The sequence below is a fragment of the Sapajus apella genome, unplaced genomic scaffold (genome assembly GCF_009761245.1).
Source record: "Sapajus apella isolate SASKATOON/1434 unplaced genomic scaffold, GSC_monkey_1.0 scaffold41, whole genome shotgun sequence".
In the NCBI taxonomy this organism is placed as follows: Eukaryota; Metazoa; Chordata; class Mammalia; order Primates; family Cebidae; genus Sapajus; species Sapajus apella.
This window is the reverse complement of record NW_022436981.1, coordinates 4,805,509-4,820,442: the sequence shown is the minus strand read 5'-3', so window position 1 is coordinate 4,820,442 and position 14,934 is coordinate 4,805,509. Positions and strand designations below refer to the sequence as shown.

At 38.2% G+C, this 14,934-nt stretch overlaps 1 long non-coding RNA gene across 1 annotated transcript in view; it reads left to right on the top strand.

Annotated features, from left to right (window-relative positions):
- The first annotated feature begins 3,604 nt into the window (after positions 1-3,604).
- Positions 3,605-14,934, top strand: part of LOC116565788 — a 24,912-nt gene continuing 13,582 nt past the window's right edge. Inside the window, exons 1-3 of the long non-coding RNA XR_004275585.1 lie at positions 3,605-3,618; positions 11,790-11,797; positions 14,795-14,801. This is a non-coding gene — a long non-coding RNA (uncharacterized LOC116565788). The remainder of the gene's footprint in view (positions 3,619-11,789; positions 11,798-14,794; positions 14,802-14,934) is intronic.

Here is a 14,934-nt window from a genome sequence, read left to right as displayed (position 1 = left end):
AAATGACCCTAGCCTAACTGTAAATCTCAGTGTCTTCAGTATGTCCAGATTACAGGCAACCATGTGCTTCCACATCACCCTATGCTGCTTTTTCACGGCACTTTTCACATTGTGTGGCAACTGTCTGATCTCTATCATCCTGCTAGCCGACAGGTTCCGTTTGGCAAGTACCATTTATTGGGCTCTTGGAATCTAGTTTGGAGTGGAGGCAATTAATATTTGCTAAATGAATATGAATGAATGAATGAATACAATTTCTTTACAAGCTTTGGCTTACTCCTGATGAACTCATCCTTCAAAATTCAATTTTCCCATTTTTCTAATTGTTTCTTATTCATTATGGAAGAAAAACGTTTGATTAAAAAACATCTAGCAAGACTTACCTCAAATATCTCTTCCTCATAACTCTACTATTCATCCTGGCAGAACTGATTATTCCTTTTTTTTTTAAACATCCTTCTCTATTATCTATTATATTTTGTAGCTCTCTACCTACCACAGTCTCCTTCTACCACAATAGGAATATCTTGAAAGCAGGAACTCTTCTCATTTATTTTTATGTTCTCGATGCCTAGCCAGTGCTGAACAATTAACATCCAGTAAATTTTAACAAAAGAGTAAGCAATCTAACACTATGCCCTTTACATTGGAAAGAAGGAATTCATTATAAAATGGTCTTAGGATTTCTTGAAATTGTTTTATCATCATCACATGGAATAACGGAGACTTCAATCCATCCTCTATTTCAGGTTCATGTAGTGTAACCAAACTCTTACATAGACTATAAGATTGTAAATATTAGGAATTCTTTTTTCTATTTAATTTGTCCTTCAACCTCCTTCCATGGCTCATGGCCTTAATCCTAGGATGTCAGGGTGTATCATGTGGCCATTATGAGACGATCAGAGTCTTTTCCGAAAACCCATCAACTCAGATGGTTTCCAATGTATCCCACCTTTTCTGTAGCTGGAGCAAATAGTATTCTGTTTTGCTCTGTTTTGGACAGGAACTTGGGTTATTTTTAAAAATCAGGTCATTGCGCTGTGAAGATTAAGGTCCCCTCATATATCCCCCATACTATATTAAGCAAAATAACTTGAATTTTATAATTAAAAAAAACTTCCTCCTATTATTCTTGAGAGGCCCTTGGTTTCGGAAAAGAAGGGAGAGGTGTAGGGCTAAGGGCCCCACAGGGTCGTGGGTTGTCCCTTAGAGACAGGACACAGAAGTACAAAGAAAGTACAGCTGGGCTCAGGGGGGCCACACCACCTATAAGTGGAGACAGGTGAGGCCCCGAATGTCCAGAGGCATCAGTATTTATTGTGTATAGGTTAAGGGGCAGGGTAGTGAGTGAAGTCATTTTTAAGGATAGTGATAGGGCCGTGAGCAATAAAACAAGGGGTCCACCCCCATTAGGTCACCTAGGCTAGGAGGTGGACAGTGCGCAGCAAGGGGTCCACCCCCATTAGGCCATCAAGGAAAGGAGGTGGGCCGTGTGCAGTAAGAGGTCCACCCCCATTAGGTCACTGAGGCATGGAGGTGGGCCTTGCGCAGTGAAGAGGGTGCAGTGTGCAGTAGGGCATGCTACTCCTAAGACTGTAAGAGGATGCTTAAGTCACACAGCAGTGGCAGAAATATCAGGGTGTACCACCACCTGTTGACAGCTTCCAATGAGTTCTATAGGAGGATGCTTTTGAGCTAGCACAGTAACAAGAGCTGATAAAGTTCACAGTCACCAAAGTGCAATTATCTGGAGGGGTTTTGAGCCCTAGAGTGCTTGAGGGATTGCTGGTCTGAGGACAGCCTTCGTCCTACAATTCCATCAGGAGTAGTGGCTCTTGCCCTAAGCCTGCCGTACAGTGGATATTTGGGCCATGGATTCTTGTCCTGGTATAACTGTTTTCCCCTAAATCATGCTCTGCACCGTGTCTGCTCTAGACATTCCTCCGACTATAAGCTGCTTATTCCTTAATTCATGCTGTGTACTGTGTCTGCTCTAGGCATTCCTCCAATTATGAATTAAGATATAGTTTTATATATATATATATATATATATATATATATATATATGGAAATAACTGAGTGGTAAGACTATAAACTGAGATATTGTTTAAGCTCTAATTCTATAAACTAATATATGATTATTTATAAAGGATTATATAAGAGGAAATAACTGAGTAGTAATCACTGTAAACTGAGATAGTCTTCAGGCACTAATTGTGCCAGGATTTTGCTTAGCTGTCCTTCCTCAGTGCCTGCATGGGGGGTTACCCACAAGAGGGGATGTTCTTTTCCTAATACAAACATGTAAAGGATAAAGGGGGAAAGGATAAGGCCAGGGATGGAATGTGTATGACAGGTGTTTGAATAATAATTGTGAGCCACTTCAATATTTTTTATGGAAACAAGATGCAGGAAAATTGGGCAAAACAAATAAATCATATTTAATTTTTGCTATCTTAGACCTGTGTATATAGAGAACTATAAGCAGAAATGCAGTATACTGTACAATCTATAGTTTTTTACTACTAGTTGGCCTTGTTTAAAGTTGCTTAGAAAAATTAACATTCACTGGATATTTTTAGAAAATAATTCAAGTAAGAAATACCCTGTTAGGAGAATGAAAAAGACAAACTACAGATAGGGAGAAAATATTTGCAAACCATATGTCTGACCTAGGACTTGTAGCTATAATATATAAACGACCCTCAAAACCCAATAGTAAGAAAATCAATTTGAAAATGGACAAAATATATGAAATGGCATTTCACTGAGGAGGATATACAAATGACAAATAAGAATCTGAAAAGATTCTCAATATCATTAGCTATTAGACAAAAAAAAAAACACACATTGATAGATCACTACATGCCATTGATAATGACTAAACTAATAAATAGTGATAACACCAGTACTGGCAAGAATGTGAATAAACTGCATCACTCATGTTGCTGGTGGGAATGTAAAATGGTACAGCCACGTTTTAAAAACTATGTACTTCCCATATGACTGAGAAATTGCAGTTAGGCATTTATCCCAAAGAAATGAAAACATGCTCATGCAAAAACCTGTACATGAATGTTAATAGCAACTATATTCCTAATAGCCCTAAACTGGATACAACCTAAATGCCCTTCAATGGGTAAATTGTTAAACAAACTGTGGTACATCAATACCAAAGGGTCCTACATGGCAGTAACAAGAAAAATGAACTATTGGTATGTGCAACAGCTTAGGAAGGTTCTCTGGAGAATTTTATTGAGTGAAAAAAATAGCAAAACATTACATACTGCATTATTCTATTTATGTAATATTCTTAGATTAACAAATTTATAAAGATGGAGAAAAGATAAGTGGCTTCCAGTAGATAGCGATGGGGGAGAAAAGAGATGAATGTGCCTGTAAAGGGATAGCATCAGTCATGGGCTGATGAACAGTTCTGTATCTTGTGTGTAGTGATAGTTATCAAAGCTACACAAAAGTGATGAAATTGCTTGGAATGACACAGACACACACACACACACACACACAGACACACACACACACACACACAGAAAGAGAGAAATATGTGCTTGTAAATGAGACTTTGGAATCCGTGGATTGTACCAATGTCAATTAGTTTTGTGTGTAACAGTAATGGTGCATCCTGTAAAGGTTTTGAAACTTTATGAAAATCTAAAATTATGTAAAAATAAAAAGTTTTTAAAAATTCTAAGAAATTAAGATTCCAGTGTCCCAAGATAAAATTTTATTAGAATACATACACAGACAACTCGAGACCAGATGATCCTGGGGGCAATGAGAGTAGAGAGAGCATAGGCCTTTGAGTTACAGCAGGATTAGCTTCCATTTGTAAAAGCCCCGTGACACAGGCAAATCATTTACCCTTACACTTTGGTTGTGAGGACTGCATGAATTAACGTAAATATAGTTAACATGTTTGCATTAAATAAATACTTGAGATGCAACAAAACATAGTGGGAAAAGGAAGGGCTTTATATTTGCAAGTCCCTGTTTATCATCTCAGGGTGACATGGATAATACAATGTTCTGAGTTAGGTTATTCATCTGTAAAAATGGAACAATACTTATATATGAAGACCAAATGAGCCAATATGGGTAAAAGATCCTTCACAGTAAACATGTAATAAGTTGTAGTTATTAGTAATATGAACGAAATAAAAACTTAAAAATATGTTCTCTCCTAGGATTCTTAAAAATTAAAAATCTTAAATTGGGTTTTTAAAAAATTTGATCTATTTAGTCAATTTTTGCACAGTAAAACTCAACCCTTTTATATTGTACAATTTGATGATATTTTAACAAATGTTTATAGTTTTATTCCCTTAAGTAGTGTCTTTTGAAGAAAAAAGTTTGTAATTTTAATGAAATCAAATTATTAACAAATTTTTCTTTTCTAAATGGTAGTTTGTTTTGTTGTTATTGTTCAAAGAAATCTTTTCCTAACCCAAGGTAAAACAAAACAAAACAAAACCTGACAAAAACAAACTTTCAGTGTTTTTGTTTAGAAGTTTTATAATTTTAGCTCTTGTATTTACGTCTATAATTAATTTTAAATTAACTTTTGGTAGTGAGGTAGGGTTGAGGGTTTTATTTTTTCATATGAATATCCAATTGTTATGGTGCCATTTGTTGACTATACTTTCCAGATTAAATTATCTTGGTGTTTGTGCCAAAAATTAATTGACCATATGTATGTGAGTTTATTCTTTGACTCTTTGTTGCGTTCCATCAATCTATATATCTGTCTTTGTGCCATTGTTTTGATTTTCTAAACTGCTTTTTTTCCCCCATTTATTTATTTTATTGAATTTTAGGTTTAAAAGCCAATTTTTAAATGAGATAATATGAATCCTCTAACTTTGTTATTTTTCCTCAAAATTGTTTTGGCTACTTAAGGTCTTTTATTTTCTATATGTATTTTAGAACATACTTGTTAATTTCTGCAAAAAATTAAAAATATTTTGGGGTTTTATTAGAATTGCATTGTAGATAGAGATCAATTTGATGAGAATTAACTTTGAAGCAATGTTGAATCTTTTAATTCATGGACACAGTTCATCGCTCTATGAAAATCTTTAGTTTCTCTCAGCAATGTTTTAAATTTTTCAGTGAACAAACCTTGGACATATTTGTTAGATTTATCCCAAGTTTTTAATGTTTTATGCTATTGTAAATAATATTAATTTTAAATATTTTAGTCCCCAGTTTTTCATTGCCAGTATACCAAGATATATTTTTGTATATTGGCCTTATATCTTATAAATGTGCTTGGACTTCATTAGTAGTTCTTGTAACTTTTCGTAGATTCCTTGGGATTTTTTTTATACATAGTTATATCATCTGTAAATAAGGCAGTTCTATGTCTTTTAACATGTGTGCCTTTTATTTCCTTTTCGTGCTTTACTGAAATGGTTAAGAACTTCAGTACAGATTAGAATAAAATGGTTAGAACTGATATTTTGGTTTTGCTTCTGATTTAAGGAGAAAGTCTTTCACCAATACAATGTTAGCTACAGGCTTTACTTAGATCCTTTTTATCAGGTTGAGGAAGTTTCCTTTTTTTGCTATGTTATTGAGAATTTTTATCATCAAATACTATTGAATTTTATCAAAATACTTGTTCACATCTTATTGATGTATGTTTTGTCTTTTTTTGTGTGTGTTAATTGGGTGAATTATATTGATTTTTTAAGATGTTGAACCAATTTTGTATTTCCAGGATAAACCTCACTTATTCATAATGTATTATATTTTATATAAGCTGGATTCAATTTGCTAATATTTTTTAACATCTATGTGCAGGGATTTTTAAATTTTCTGTTTATTGTCATAAAATATACGTAAAACAAACCTTACCATTTAAACCATTTTTTTTTCTTTTTTTAATTGCATTTTAGGTTTTGGGGTACATGTGAAGAACATGCAAGATTGTTGCATAGGTACACACATGGCAGTGTGATGTGCTGCCTTCCTCCCCATCACCTACATCTGGCATTTCTCCCCATGCTATCTCTCCCCACCTCCCCACCCCTCGCTGTCCCCCCCCATTTCTCCCCAGCAGACCCCAGTGTGTGATGCTCCCCTCCCTGTGTCCACGTGTTCTCATTGTTCAACACCCACTTATGAGTGAGAACATGTGGTGTTTGATTTTCCGTTCTTGTGTCTGTTTGCTGAGAATGATGGTTTCCAGGTTCATCCGTGTCTCTACGAAGGACACAAACTCATCATTTTTGATGGCTGCATAATATTCCATGGTGTATATGTGCCACATTTTCCCTGTCCAATCTATCATCGATGGGCATTTGGGTTGGTTCCAGGTCTTTGCTATTGTAAACAGTGCTGCAATGAACTTTCGTGTGCATGTGTCCTTATAGTAGAACGATTTGTAATCCTTTGGATATATACCCAGTAATGGGATTGCTGGGTCAAATTGAATTTCTATTTCTAGGTCCTTGAGGAATCGCCACACTGTCTTCCACAATGTTTGAACTAATTTACACTCCCATCAACAGTGTAAAAGTGTTCCTATCTCTCCACATCCTCTCCAGCATCTGTTGTCTTAATGATGTGCCATTCTAACTGGCGTGAGATGGTATCTCAATGTAGTTTTGATTTGCATTTCTCTTATGACCACTGATGATGAGCCTCATGTATGTCTTATTTTGTAAAGTGTCTGTTGATATCCTTCGTCCGCTTTTGAATGGGCTTGTTTGTTTTTTTTCTGGTAAATCTGTTTTAGTTCTTTGTAGATTCTGGATATCAGCCCTTTGTCAGATGGGTAGATTGCAAAATTTTTTTCCCATTCTGTTGGTTGCCGATTCACTTTAATGACTATTTCTTTTGCTGTGCAGAAGCTGTGGAGTTTGGTTAGGACCCATTTGTCTATTTTGGCTTTTGTTGCCAATGCTTTTGGTGTTTTGGTCATGAAGTCCTTGCATATGCCTATGTCCTGAATGGTTTTGCCTAGATTTTCTTTTAGGGTTTTTATGGTGTTAGGTCTTTTGTTTGAGTCTTTAATCCATCTGGAGTTAATTTTAGTGTAAGGTATCATATGGGGTCCAGTTTCTGCTTTCTGCACATGGCTAGCCAGTTTTCCCAACACCATTTATTAAACAGGGACTTCTTTCCCCATTGCTTGTTTTTGTCAGGTTTGTCAAAGATTGGATGGGGGTAGATGTGTTTTGTTGCCTCCAAGGCCTCTGTTCTGTTCCATTGGTCTATATCTCTGTTTTGTTACCAGTACCATGCTGTTTTGATTACTGTAGCCTTGTAGAATAGTTTGAAGTTCGGTAGTGTGATGCCTCCCGCTTTGTTCTTTTTGCTTAGAATTGACTTGGCTATGCAGGCTCTCTTTTGGTTTCATATGAAGTTTAAGATGTTTTTTCCAGTTCTGTGAAGAAGGTCCTTGGTAGCTTGATGGGGATAGCATTGAATCTGTAAATTACTTTGGGCAGTATGGCCATTTTCATGGTACTGATTCTTCCTAACCATGAACATGGAATGTTTCTCCATCTGTTTGTGTCCTCTCTTATTTCTTTGAGCAGTGGTTTGTAGAATTCCTTGAAGAGGTCCTTTATGTTCCTTGTTAGTTGTATTCCTAGGTATTTTATTCTCTTTGTAGCAATTGTGAATAGGAGTTCACTCTTTATTTGGTTCTCTTTAAGTCTGTTATTGGTAAAGAGGAATGCTTGTGATTTTTGCACATTGATTTTGTATCCTGAGACATTGCTGAACTTGCTTATCAGTTTCAGGAGATTTTGGGCTGAGACGATGGGGTCTTCTGGATATACAATCATGTCATCTGCAAATAGAGACAATTTGACTTCCTCCTTTCCTATTTGAATACCCTTTATTTCTTTTTGTTGCCTGATTTCTCTGGCTAGAACTTCCAATACTATATTGAATAGGAGTGGTGAGAGAGGGCATCCTTGTCTAGTGCCAGATTTCAAAGGGAATGTTTCCCGTTTTTCCCCTTTTAGTATGATATTGGCTGTTGGTTTGTCATAAATAGCTTTTATTCTTTTGAGATACATTCCGTGAATACCTAGTTTATTGAGGGTTTTTAGCATAAAGGGCTGTTGAATTTTGTCAAAGGCCTTCTCTGCATCAATTGAGATAATCATGTGGTTTTTATCTTTGGTTCTGTTTATGTGGTGAATATGTTTATAGACTTAACGTATGTTGAATCAGCCTTGCATCCCCAGATGAAGCCTACTTGATCATGGTGAATGAGCTTTTTGATGTGCTGTTGCAATCCGTTTGCCAGCATTTTATTGAAGATTTTTGCATCTATGTTTATCATGGATATTGGCCTGAAGTTTCCTTTTCTTACTGAGTCTCTGCTGGGTTTTAGTATCAGGATGATGTTGGTCTCATGAAATGATTTGGGAAGGATTCCCTCTTTTTGGATTATTTCGAATAGTTTCAGAAAGAATGGTACCAGCTCCTCTTTATATGTCTGGTAGAATTCAGCTGTGAACCCAATTGGAACTGGGCTTTTTTTGGGTGCTAGACTCTTAAGTGCTGCCTCAACTTCAGACCTTGTTATTGGTCTATTCCGGATTTCGACTTCTTCCTGGTTTAGGCTTGGGAGGATGCAAGTGTTCAGGAAGTTATCCATTTCTTCCAGGTTTACTAGTTTATGTGCATAGAGTTGTTTGGAATAATCTCTGATGACGGTTTGTATTTCTGTGGATTTGGTGGTGATATCCCCTTTATCATTTTTTATTGCATCAAATTGGTTATTCTGTCTTTTCTTTTTTATTAATCTGGCTAGTGGTCTGTCTATTTTGTTGATCTTTTCAAAAAACCAGCTCCTGGATTTATTGATTTTTTGAGAGTTTTTGTGTCTCTATCTCCTTCATTTCTGCTCTGATCTTAGTTATTTCTTGTCTTCTGCTAGTTTTGAGTTTTTTCATCTTGTTCCTCTAGCTCTTTTAATTTTGATGATGGGGTGTCGATTTTAGATCTTTCCTTGCTTCTCATGTGGCAATTTATTGCTATATATTTTCCTCTAGACACTGCTTTAAATGTGTCCTAGAGATTCTGGTATGTTGTGTCTTCGTTCTTATTGATTCGAAGAACATCTTTATTTCTGCCTTCATTTCATTGTTTATCCAGTCAACATTCAAGAGCCAGTTGTTCAGTTTCCATGAGGCTCTGTGTTTCTGAGTTAGTTTCTGAATTCTGGGTTCTAACTTGATTGCACTGTGATCTGAGAGACTGTTTATTATGATTTCTATTCTTTTGCATTTGCTGAGGTGTGATTTACTTCCAATTATGTGATAAATTTTAGAGTAGGTATGATGTGGTGCTGAGAAGAATGTATATTCTGTGGATTTGGGGTGGAGAGTTCTGTAAATGTCTATCAGGTTTGCTTGGTCCAGGTCTGAGTTCAAGTCCTGGATATCCTTGTTAATTTTCCGTCTGGTTGATCTGTCTAATGTTGACAATGGGGTGTTAAAGTCTCCCACTATTATTGTGTGGGAGTCTAAGTCTCTTTGTAAGTCATTAAGAACTTGCCTTATGTATGTGGGTGCTCCTGTATTGGGTGCATATATATTTAGGATCATTAGCTCTTCTTGTTGCATTGATCCTTTTTCCATTAATGTCCTTCTTTGTCTCTTTCAGTCTTTGCTGGTTTAAAGTCTATTTTATCAGAGATGAGAATTGCAACTCCTGCTTTTTTTTGCTCTCCATTTGCTTGGTACATCTTCCTCCATCCCTTTATTTTGAGCCTTTGTGTATCCTTGCATGTAAGATGGGTTTCCTGGATACAGCACACTGATGGGGTTTGGCTTTTTATCCAATTTGCCAGTCTGTGTCTTTTGATTGGGGCATGAAGCCCATTTACATTTAGGGTTAATATTGTTATGTGTGATTTTGATCCTGCCATTTTGATGCTATCTTGCTGTTTGCCTATTAGTTGATGCAGTTTATTCATTGTGTTGATGCTCTTTACCATTTGGAACATTTTTGGTGTGGCTGGTACTGGTTATTTCTTTCTTTGTTTAGTGTCTCTTTCAGGAGCTCTTGTAAAGCAGACCTAGTGGTGATGAAATCTCTAAGTACTTGCTCATTCACAAAGGATTTTATTTTTCCTTCACTTATGACGCTTGGTTTGGCTGGATATGAAATTCTGGGTTGAAAGTTCTTTTCTTTAAGGATGTTGAATATTGGCCGCACTCTCTTCTGGCGTGTAGGGTTTCTGCTGAGAGATCTGCTGTGAGTCTGATGGGCTTCCCTTTGTGGGTAACCCGACCTTTCCCTCTGGCTGCCCTTAGCATTTTTCCTTCATTTTAACTTGGTGAATCTGACGATTATGTGCCTTGGGGTGGCTCTTCTTGAGGAATATCTTTGTGGTGTTCTCTGTGTTTCCTGGACTTGAATATTGGCCTGTCTTGCTAGGTTGGGGAAGTTTTCCTGGATAATATCCTGAGGAGTATTTTCCAGCTTGGATTCATTCTCTCCGTTATATTCAGGTACACCTATCAAACATAGATTAGGTTTTTTCACATAGTCCTGTATTTCTTGGAGACTTTGTTCATTCCTTTTTACCCTTTTTTCTCTAATCTTGCCTTCTTGTTTTATTTCATTGAGTTGATCTTCATCCTCTGATATCCTTTCTTCTGCTTGTTCAATTCAGCTGTTGAAACTTGTGTATGCTTCCCGAACTTGCATTTTTCAGCTCCATCAATTCACTTATATTCCTCTCTAAGTTGTTTATTCTCGTTAGCATTTCATAAAATCTTTTTTCAAGGTTCTTAGTTTCTTTACATTGGGTTAGAACATGTTCTTTTAGCTCACAGAAATTTCTGATTACCCACCTTCTGAAGCCTGATTCTGTCAATTCATCACAGTCATTCTCCATCAGGCCTTGTTGCCTTGGTGGTGAGGAGTTGTGATCCCTTGTAGGAGGAGAGGCGTTCTGGTTTCGGGTGTTTTCATCCATTTTGTGCTGGTTTCTTCCCATCTTTCTGGATTTATCCACCTGTTGTCTTTCTGGTTGTTGACTTTCAGATTGAGTCTCTGAGTGGATGTCCGGTTTGTTGATGATGAAGTTATTTCTTTCTGTTTCTTAGTTTTTCTTCTAACAGTCAGGCCCCTCTGCTGTAGGACTGCTGAGGTCCACTCCAGGACCTTCTTGCCTGGGGATCACCTGCAGTGGTTTCAGAACAGTAAGGGCTGCTGCCAGTTTCTTCTTCCACTATCTTTGTCCCAGAAGGATACCCGCCAGATGTCAGTCTGAGCTCTCCTTTATGAGGTGACTGTTTGGATATACGGGGGTCAGGGAGCTGCTTGAGGAGACAGTCTTTCCTTTATAGGAGCTCAAGTGCTGAGCTGTGAGCTCCGTTGTTCATTCAGAGCTGCTGGGCAGGTATGTTTAAGTCTGCTTCAGTAGAACTCATAAATTCCCTTTTCCCCAGGTGCTCTGTCCCAGGGAGTTAGGGCATTATTTATGAGTTTCTGTTGTGCTGCTGCCTTTTTTCAGGGCTGCCCTGCCCAGTGAAGGGAGCCTAGTCACTGTCTGCTTGCAGAGGCTTTGCTGAGCTGCTGTGGGCTCTGCCCAGCTGCTGTGTGAACCTCCCTGCAGTTCTGTTTATATGGGTATAGTTAGAACTGCCTCGGCAATGGTGGCCCACGTCTATAATGGCGGACTCTCTCTGTAATGGTGGGCTGCCTCAGCAATGGCAAACTACCTCCATAGTGGTGGACTGCCTTGGTAATGGCAGATGCCCCTTCCCCACAGAGCTGGACCATCCCAGGTTCAGCTGTGCTTGCTGTCAAAATCTCAATCCAGGGCGTTTCTGATTGCTGTTATTTTGTGAGGGTGGGACCAGCTGAGCCTGATCTCCTGGCTCCCTGCCTCAGAGCCCTCTTTTTTTTATTTTAGTTGAATGCTCGACCCTGTCTCCCAGGTGTTCCAGTAGCCTGTTGAAAAGGCGCCGGGATCTGATTTCCCATGCGGCAACCCACTGTGCCAGCTGAAACAGCCACGCTGAGATTCATGGCGCTTTTTTTCCCCCCATTTATTTATTTTATTGAATTTTAGGTTTTGGGGTACATGTGAAGAACATGCAAAATTGTTGCATAGGTACACACGTGGCAGTGTGATTTGCTGCCTTCCTCCTCTCCATCACCTACATCTGGCATTTCTCCCCTTGCTATCTCTCCCCAGCTCCCCACCCCCCACCATCCCTCCCCTATTTCCCCCCAACTGACCCCAGTGTGTAGTGCTCCCCTCCCTGTGTCCATGTGTTCTCATTGTTCAACACCCGCCTATGAGTGAGAACATGCGGTGTTTGATCTTCTGCTCTTCTGTCAGTTTGCTGAGAATGATGGTTTCCAGGTTCATCCATGTCCCTACAAAGGACCCAAATTCATCGTTTTTGATGGCTGCATAATATTCCATGGTGTATATGTGCCACATTTTCCCTATCCAGTCTATCGTCGATGGGCATTTGGGTTGGTTCCAGGTCTTTGCTATTGTAAACAGTGCTGCAATGAACATTCGTGTGCACGTGTCCTTATAGTAGAATGATTTGTAATCCTTTGGATATATACCCAGTAATGGGATTGCTGGGTCAAATGGAATTTCTATTTCTAGGTCCTTGAGGAATCGCCACACTGTCTTCCACAATGGTTGAACTAATTTACACTCCCACCAACAGTGTAAAAGTGTTCCTATTTCTCCACATCCTCTCCAGCATCTGTTGTCTCCAGATTTTTTAATGATCGCCATTCTAACTGGCATGAGATGGTATCTCAATGTTGTTTTGATTTGCATTTCTCTGATGACCAGTGATGATGAGCATTTTTTCATTTGTTTGTTGGCCTCATGTATGTCTTCTTTGGTAAAGTGTCTGTTCATATCCTTTGCCCACTTTTGAATGGGCTTGTTAGTTTTTTTCTTGTAAATCTGTTTTAGTTCTTTGTAAATTCTGGATATCAGCCCTTTGTCAGATGGGTAAATTGCAAAAATTTTTTCCCATTCTGTTGGTTGCCAATTCACTGTAATGATTGTTTCTTTTGCTGTGCAGAAGCTGTGGAGTTTGATTAGGACCCATTTGTCTATTTTGGCTTTTGTTGTTAATGCTTTTGGTGTTTTGGTCATGAAGTCCTTGCCTATGCCTATGTCCTGAATGGTTTTGCCTAGATTTTCTTCTAGGGTTTTTATGGTGTTAGGTCTTATGTTTAAGTCTTTAATCCATCTGGAGTTAATTTTAGTGTAAGGTGTCAGGAAGGGGTCCAGTTTCTGCTTTCTGCACATGGCTAGCCAGCTTTCCCAACACCATTTATTGAACAGGGAATCCTTTCCCCATTGCTTGTTTTTGTCTGGTTTGTCAAAGATCAGATGGTTGTAGATATGTTGAGTTGCCTCCGAGACCTCTGTTCTGTTCCATTGGTCTATATCTCTGTTTTGTTACCAGTACCATGCTGTTTTGATTACTGTAGCCTTGTAGAATAGTTTGAAGTTTGGTAGTGTGATGCCTCCCACTTTATTCTTTTTGCTTAGAATTGACTTGGCTATGCGGGCTCTCTTTTGGTTCCATATGAAGTTTAAGGTGGTTTTTTCCAGTTCTGCGAAGAAGGTCATTGGTAGCTTGATGGGGATAGCATTGAATCTGTAAATTACTTTGGGCAGTATGGCCATTTTCACGATATTGATTCTTCCTAACCATGAACATGGACTGTTTCTCCATCTGTTTGTGTCCTCTCTTATTTCGTTGAGCAGTGGCTTGTAGTTCTCCTTGAAGAAGTCCTTTATGTTCCTTATTAGTTGTATTCCTAGGTATTTTATTCTCTTTGTAGTAATTGTGAATGGCAGTTCATTCTTGATTTGGCTCTCTTTAAGTCTGTTATTGGTGTATAGGAATGCATGTGATTTTTGCACATTGATTTTGTATCCTGAGACTTTGCTGAACTTGCTTATCAGTTTCAGGTGGATGGGGTCTTCTAGATATACAATCATGTCATCTGCAAATAGAGACAATTTGACTTCCTCCTTTCCTATTTGAATGCCCTTTATTTATTTTTCTTGCCTGATTGCTCTGGCTAGAACTTCTAATACTATATTGAATAGCAGTGGTGAGAGAGGGCATCCTTGTCTGGTGCCACATTTCAAGGGGAATGCTTCCAGTTTTTGCCCATTCAGTATGATATTGGCTGTTGGTTTGTCATAAATAGCTTTTATTATTTTGAGATATGTTCCATCAATACCTAGCTTATTGAGCGTTTTTAGCATAAAGGGCTGTTGAATTTTGTCAAAGGCCTTCTCTGCATCAATTGAGATGATCATGTGGTTTTTGTCTTTGGTTCTGTTTATGTGGTGAATTACGTTTATAGACTTGCGTATGTTGAACCAGCCTTGCATCCCCGGGCTGAAGCCTACTTGATCATGGTGGATAAGCTTTTTGATGTGCTGTTGCAATCGGCTTGTCAGTATTTTATTGAAGATTTTTGCATCTATGTTCATCATGGATATTGGCCTAAAGTTTTCTTTTCTTGTTGAGTCTCTGCCGGGTTTTGGAATCAGGATGATGTTGGTCTCATAAAATGATTTGGGAAGAATTCCCTCTTTTTGTATTGTTTGGAATAGTTTCAGAAGAAATGGTACCAGCTCCTCTTTGTATGTCTGGTAGAATTCAGCTGTGAACCCATCTGGACCTGGGCTTTTTTTGGGTGGTAAGCTCTTAATTGCTGCCTCAACTTCAGACCTTGTTATGGGTCTGTTCAGGGTTTCGGCTTCTTCCTGGTTTAGGCTTGGCAGGAGGCAAGTGTCCAGGAATTTATCCATTTCTTCCAGGTTTATTAGATTGTGTGCATAGAGTTGTTTGTAATAATCTCTGATGATGGTTTGAATATCTGTGGAATCTGTGGTGATATCCCCTTTATCGTTTTTTATTGCAT